Genomic DNA, 7,500 nt, shown 5'->3' with positions numbered 1-7,500 from the left:
ATGCACGATCCAAATGCCACTCACGCGCCAACACGGTGCCTGCCAAACATTGTCTCCCCGACCCAACTGCTATTAGCAATGGGGCCTGAAATGGCACTGCTAGGCGACCCGCTGTGCGCGGAAGTTAGAGGGGAAGGGGGAAGGGACACACGGGACGAGGAATTCCGTGCAAAAGAGAATGCGAGCGAAGACCAAGCCAAGAGTGGAGACCCCCACGGTTGAGGCAAGCAAACGATGGCGAATGGAATGGGGGAAGGGGAGAGATCTAGCAAAAGGCCCAGGACAAAGATGGGGGGGGGGAGCTCATTGGAGAGACCCTGTAAGAAAGCGCAATAGGAAAGCAAATCGAACAAGGGAGGTAAGCTCACAGGTACGAAGAAAAGGAACCCTTGTGCGCATTGGCGGAGGCAAACTACCCAACCAAGCCAGCAGCAACCAAGCCATAGGGTTGCAAACAGACGTGCAACCCAGTACCCACAAGGGCAGGGGTAAGCCGCCGAGCCTAGCAAGGTAGGTGTGCTCCCAAAACCAAACAACGCACACAGGGAGCAAACACGGGCAAACAAGTGACGCCATGGCCTACTCGCCCACCGCCCTCTATATTGCCTAACCTTGGCAACCATGGTCCATTCCCCACTATATGCCATGGCCTTGTGCCCATGGTCTTCACAAGACAGCATCCAAGGCGCCTGAAAGGCCAAGGGAGCCCAACCCAGCAATGCCCAGCCAAGGCCAGGCATTCCAGTGCCTACCCGGGCAAAAACGCCCAAAGCATGCCCCATTCCTTAGCCTATCCAGGCAAAAACGCCCAAAACCAGCCCATTCCAGTGCCTATCCGGGCAAAAACGCCCAAAGCATGCCCATTCCTTAGCCTATCCAGGCAAAAACGCCCAAAACCAGCACATTCCAGTGCCTATCCGCGCAAAAACGCCCTAAACCTGCGCATTCCAGCGCCCCGCAGCATGCCACCCTCCTATAGGGTTTGCGCAACCAACCCGCCTAACCACCAGTGGCAACCAAAGGTGCTGTTAGCGACGACTTCTGAAGACGCAACGAGACGCGACGGGTTTGCGCCCAGACGCGACGAGACGATGCGGGATCTGCGCCCAACCATGCCTACACCCGCCGACTTGCTGCGGGAGCTGCTCGCCCAAGCATGCTTAGCGTGCGAGGCCTGCGTGCAAGGCTAGTGTGCAAGGCTCGTGGGCAAGGCTAGTGCGCAAGGCTAGTGCCCAAGGTCTGTGTGCAAGGCTAGTGCCCAAGGCTAGTGCGCAAGGCTAGTGCCCAAGGCTAGTGAGCAAGGCCTGTGTGCAAGGCTAGTGTGCAAGGCTTGTATGCAAGGCTAGTGTGCAAGGCTGGTGTGCAAGGCTTGTGGGCAAGGCTGGTGCGCAAGGCTAGTGCCCAAGGGTTGTGTGCAAGGCTAGTGCCCAAGGCTAGTGCGCAAGGCTCGTGCCCAAGGCTAGTGCGCAAGGCTTGTGTGCAAGGCTAGTGCGATGGGCCAGTGCCCAAGGCTTGTGAGCAAGGCTTGTATGCATGGCTTGTGTGCAAGGCTTGTGTGCATGGCTTGTGCGCAAGGCTTGTGTCCAAGGCTTTTGTGCAAGGCTCGTGCGCAAGGCTAGTGTGCAAGGCTTGTGCGCATTGGCAGGTAGCCCACCACCATGCACGATCCAAATGCCACTCAACCGACAACACGGTGCCAAGCCGGGCATGGTGTGCACTCAAAACCAATCAACGGACAGAGGTCATGCGTCATGGGGGGGATCTAGCAAGGCCATGGGGAAGGTCATGGAGGACCTTGGAAGCAAGCGCAAGACGAGAGCGAATCGAACAAGGGGCCAGGACGGGGCCTTGTGCCCATGGTCTTCGCAAGACTGCGTCCAAGGCGCCCGAAAGCCCAAGGGAACCCAAACCCGGCGGACACTTGCAATCGCACATGCTCTCTGCAACACACCATCAATGCCGCCCAACGGGGCCAGCACGAGCAGTCATCCGCGGTCCCCTGGCCCTGCGCACGTTTGTCTTTGAAACCGAGCATCAATGCCACAGAAAGTGCCGGGGCGCCAGCTGGAGCCATCATCCGCGTTGCCATGGCTCGCTTGGCCTTGGCTTGCCAGTCCCCGACACGAGCAATCGCGCATTTTCTTTGCAACCGACCATCAATGCCGCCCAACGAGGCCAGCACGAGCAGTCATCCGCGGTCCCCTAGCCCTGCGCACGTTTGTCTTTGAAACCGAGCATCAATGCCACAGAAAGTGCCGGGGCGCCAGCTGGAGCCATCATCCGCGTTGCCATGGCTCGCTTGGCCTTGGCTTGCCAGTCCCCGACACGAGCAATCGCGCATTTTCTTTGCAACCGACCATCAATGCCGCCCAACGAGGCCAGCACGAGCAGTCATCCGCGGTCCCCTGGCCCTGCGCACGTTTGTCTTTGAAACCGAGCATCAATGCCACAGAAAGTGCCGGGGCGCCAGCTGGAGCCATCATCCGACGTGCCATGGCTTTGGTCCCATGGTCTTCGCAACCGAGCATTCGTGACACCCGACGGGGCCAGGACACCAACCCTTCCGACACGAGCATTCGCGCATGTTCTTTGGCCACACAAAGGCGCCAGCACGAGCAAAATCATCCGCGGTGCGGTGGCCTTGCACGGCCTTTTGTCTTTGGAACCAACCATCAGTGCCACGGGAAGTGCCGGAGTCCCGGCATCCGCGGTGCCAAGTCATTGCGCCCTTGGTCTCTGCAGCGGGGCATGCCGGGCACTCCCGACCATTGCAAGCAAGCAAGCAAGCAAGAAAGAAAGTAAGTAAGTAAGTAAGTATTACATATAGGGGCGGGACATGCGGGGAGATCTGCGAAACGTGCACTACGGGGCACACGCGTACCTACCGGGGCATACCGACCCCTATTGGGGCACACGTGTGCATATCGGGGCATACCGGGCCTATCCGGGCACACGCGTACATACCGGGCATACCGAGCCCTACTGGGGCACACGTGCGCATATCGGGGCGTACCAAGCCTATCGGGGCATACGCATGTATCCCAAGGCATACCGAGTCTATCCGGGCATACGCGTTCATACCGGGGCGTAACGGGCCTATCGGGGCATACTTGGGCATATCCGGGCAAAAAATGCCCAAAACTTGCGCAACCTTGGCAACCGTGGTCCATTCCTCTCTATATGCCTAGCCCTGGCAACCGTGGTCCATTCCTCACTATATGCCATGGCCTTGTGCCCATGGTCTTCACAAGACAGCATCCAAGGCGCCTGAAAGGCCAAGGGAGCCCAACCCAGCAATGCCCAGCCAAGGCCAGGCATTCCAGTGCCTACCCGGGCAAAAACGCCCAAAGCATGCCCCATTCCTTAGCCTATCCGGGCAAAAACGCCCCAAACCAGCCCATTCCAGTGCCTATCCGGGCAAAAACGCCCAAAGCATGCCCATTCCTTAGCCTATCCAGGCAAAAACGCCCAAAACCAGCACATTCCAGTGCCTATCCGGGCAAAAACGCCCTAAACCTGGGCATTCCAGCGCCCCGCAGCATGCCACCCTCCTATAGGGTTTGCGCAACCAACCCGCCTAACCACCAGTGGCAACCAAAGGTGCTGTTAGCGACGACTTCTGAAGACGCAACGAGACGCGACGGGTTTGCGCCCAGACGCGACGAGACGATGCGGGATCTGCGCCCAACCATGCCTACACCCGCCGACTTGTTGCGGGAGCTGCTTGCCCAAGCATGCCTAGCGTGCGAGGCCTGCGTGCAAGGCTAGTGTGCAAGGCTCGTGGGCAAGGCTAGTGCGCAAGGCTAGTGCCCAAGGTCTGTGTGCAAGGCTACTGCCCAAGGCTAGTGCGCAAGGCTAGTGCCCAAGGCTAGTGAGCAAGGCCTGGGTGCAAGGCTAGTGTGCAAGGCTTGTATGCAAGGCTAGTGTGCAAGGCTGCTGTGCAAGGCTTGTGGGCAAGGCTGGTGCGCAAGGCTAGTGCCCAAGGGTTGTGTGCAAGGCTAGTGCCCAAGGCTAGTGCGCAAGGCTCGTGCCCAAGGCTAGTTCGCAAGGCTTGTGTGCAAGGCTAGTGCGATGGGCCAGTGCCCAAGGCTTGTGAGCAAGGCTTGTATGCATGGCTTGTGTGCAAGGCTTGTGTGCATGGCTTGTGCGCAAGGCTTGTGTCCAAGGCTTTTGTGCAAGGCTCGTGCGCAAGGCTAGTGTGCAAGGCTTGTGCGCATTGGCAGGTAGCCCACCACCATGCACGATCCAAATGCCACTCACGCGACAACACGGTGCACCATGCACGATCCAAATGCCACTCACGCGACAACACGGTGCCAAGCCGCGCATGGTGTGCACTCAAAACCAATCAACGGACAGAGGTCATGCGTCATGGGGGGGATCTAGCAAGGCCATGGGGAAGGTCATGGAGGACCTTGGAAGCAAGCGCAAGACGAGAGCGAATCGAACAAGGGGCCAGGACGGGGCCTTGTGCCCATGGTCTTCGCAAGACAGCGTCCAAGGCGCCCGAAAGCCCAAGGGAACCCAAACCCGGCCGACACTTGCAATCGCACATGCTCTCTGCAACACACCATCAATGCCGCCCAACGGGGCCAGCACGAGCAGTCATCCGCGGTCCCCTAGCCCAGCGCACGTTTGTCTTTGAAACCGAGCATCAATGCCACAGAAAGTGCCGGGGCGCCAGCTGGAGCCATCATCCGCGTTGCCATGACTCGCTTGGCCTTGGCTTGCCAGGCCCCGACACGAGCAATCGCGCATTTTCTTTGCAACCGACCATCAATGCCGCCCAACGGGGCCAGCACGAGCAGTCATCCGCGGTCCCCTGGCCCTGCGCACGTTTGTCTTTGAAACCGAGCATCAATGCCACAGAAAGTGCCGGGGCGCCAGCTGGAGCCATCATCCGCGTTGCCATGGCTCGCTTGGCCTTGGCTTGCCAGTCCCCGACACGAGCAATCGCGCATTTTCTTTGCAACCGACCATCAATGCCGCCCAACGAGGCCAGCACGAGCAGTCATCCGCGGTCCCCTGGCCCTGCGCACGTTTGTCTTTGAAACCGAGCATCAATGCCACAGAAAGTGCCGGGGCGCCAGCTGGAGCCATCATCCGACGTGCCATGGCTTTGGTCCCATGGTCTTCGCAACCGAGCATTCGTGACACCCGACGGGGCCAGGACACCAACCCTTCCGACACGAGCATTCGCGCATGTTCTTTGGCCACACAAAGGCGCCAGCACGAGCAAAATCATCCGCGGTGCGGTGGCCTTGCACGGCCTTTTGTCTTTGGAACCAACCATCAGTGCCACGGGAAGTGCCGGAGTCCCGGCATCCGCGGTGCCAAGTCATTGCGCCCTTGGTCTCTGCAGCGGGGCATGCCGGGCACTCCCGACCATTGCAAGCAAGCAAGAAAGAAAGTAAGTAAGTAAGTAAGTATTACATATAGGGGCGGGATATGCGGGGAGATCAGCGAAACGTGCATTACGGGAAACACGCGTACCTACCGGGGCATACCGCCCCTATTGGGGCACACGTGTGCATATCGGGGCATACCGGGCCTATCGGGGCATACCGGGCCTATCGGGGCACACGCGTACATACCGGGGCATACCGAGCCCTACTGGGGCACACGTGCGCATATCGGGGCGTACCAAGCCTATCGGGGCATACGCATGTATCCCAAGGCATACCGAGTCTATCCGGGCATACGCGTTCATACCGGGGCGTAACGGGCCTATCGGGGCATACTTGGGCATATCCGGGCAAAAAATGCCCAAAACTTGCGCAACCTTGGCAACCGTGGTCCATTCCTCTCTATATGCCTAGCCTTGGCAACCGTGGTCCATTCCTCACTATATGCCATGGCCTTGTGCCCATGGTCTTCCCAAGACAGCGTCCAAGGCGCCCGGAAGGCCAAGGGAGCCCAACCCAGCAATGCCCTGCTATGGCAAGCCAAGGCCAAGCATTCCGGTGCCTATCCGGGCAAAAATGCGATTCCTCTCTATATGCCTAGCCTTGGCAACCGTGGTCCATTCCTCACCATATGCCATGGCCTTGTGCCCATGGTCTTCCCAAGACAGCGTCCAAGGCGCCCGGAAGGCCAAGGGAGCCCAACCTAGCAATGCCCTGCTTTGGCAAGCCAAGGCCAAGCATTCCGGTGCCTAACCTTGGCAACCGTGGTCCTTTCCTCACCATATGCCATGGCCTTGTGCCCATGGTCTTCGCAAGACATCGTCAAAGGCGCCCAAAAGGCCAAGGGAGCCCAACCCAGCAATGCCCTGCTTTGGCAAGCCAAGGCCAAGCATTCCGGTGCCTAACCTTGGCAACCGTGGTCCTTTCCTCACCATATGCCATGGCCTTGTGCCCATGGTCTTCGCAAGACATCGTCAAAGGCGCCCAAAAGGCCAAGGGAGCCCAACCCAGCAATGCCCTGCTTTGGCAAGCCAAGGCCAAGCATTCCGGTGCCTAACCTTGGCAACCGTGGTCCTTTCCTCACCATATGCCATGGCCTTGTGCCCATGGTCTTCGCAAGACATCGTCCAAGGCTCCCAAAAGGCCAAGGGAGCCCAACCCAGCAATGCCCTGCTAGGGCAAGCCAAGGCCAAGCATTCCGGTGCCTAACCTTGGCAACCGTGGTCCTTTCCTCACCATATGCCATGGCCTTGTGCCCATGGTCTTCGCAAGACATCGTCAAAGGGGCCCAAAAGGCCAAGGGAGCCCAACCCAGCAATGCCCTGCTTTGGCAAGCCAAGCCCAAGCATTCCGGTGCCTAACCTTGGCAACCGTGGTCCTTTCCTCACCATATGCCATGGCCTTGTGCCCATGGTCTTCGCAAGACATCGTCCAAGGCGCCCAAAAGGCCAAGGGAGCCCAACCCAGCAATGCCCTGCTAGGGCAAGCCAAGGCCAAGCATTCCGGTGCCTAACCTTGGCAACCGTGGTCCTTTCCTCACCATATGCCATGGCCTTGTGCCCATGGTCTTCGCAAGACATCGTCCAAGGCGCCCAAAAGGCCAAGGGAGCCCAACCCAGCAATGCCCTGCTAGGACAAGCCAAGGCCAAGCATTCCGGTGCCTATCCGGGCAAAAACGCCCAAAGCATGCCCATTCCTTAGCCTATCCAGGCAAAAACGCCCAAAATCTGCACATTCTAGTGCCTATCCGGGCAAAAACGCCCACCAGCATGCCACCCTCCTATAGGGTTTGCGCAACCAACCAGCCTAACCACCAGTGGCAACCAAAGGTGCTGTTAGCGACGACTTCTGAAGACGCGACGAGACGATGCGGGATCTGCGCCCAGACGCGACGAGACGATGCGGGATCTGAGCCCAAGAATGCCTAGACCCGTCCACTTGATGCTGGATCTGCCCCCCAAGCATGCCTAGTGTGCAAGGACTGTGTGCAAGGCTAGTGTCCAAGGCTAGTGCCCAAGGCTTGTGTGCAGGGCTAGTGCCCAAGGCTTGTACGCATGGCTTGTGTGCAAGGCTAGTGTCCAAGGCTTGTGTGCAA

This window comes from Tasmannia lanceolata, unplaced genomic scaffold, assembly GCF_043159265.1.
Source record: "Tasmannia lanceolata isolate RefF3 unplaced genomic scaffold, GAP_Taslan_0.1 ptg000036l, whole genome shotgun sequence".
Classification (NCBI taxonomy): Eukaryota; Viridiplantae; Streptophyta; class Magnoliopsida; order Canellales; family Winteraceae; genus Tasmannia; species Tasmannia lanceolata.
This window is presented reverse-complemented; position numbering follows the sequence as displayed.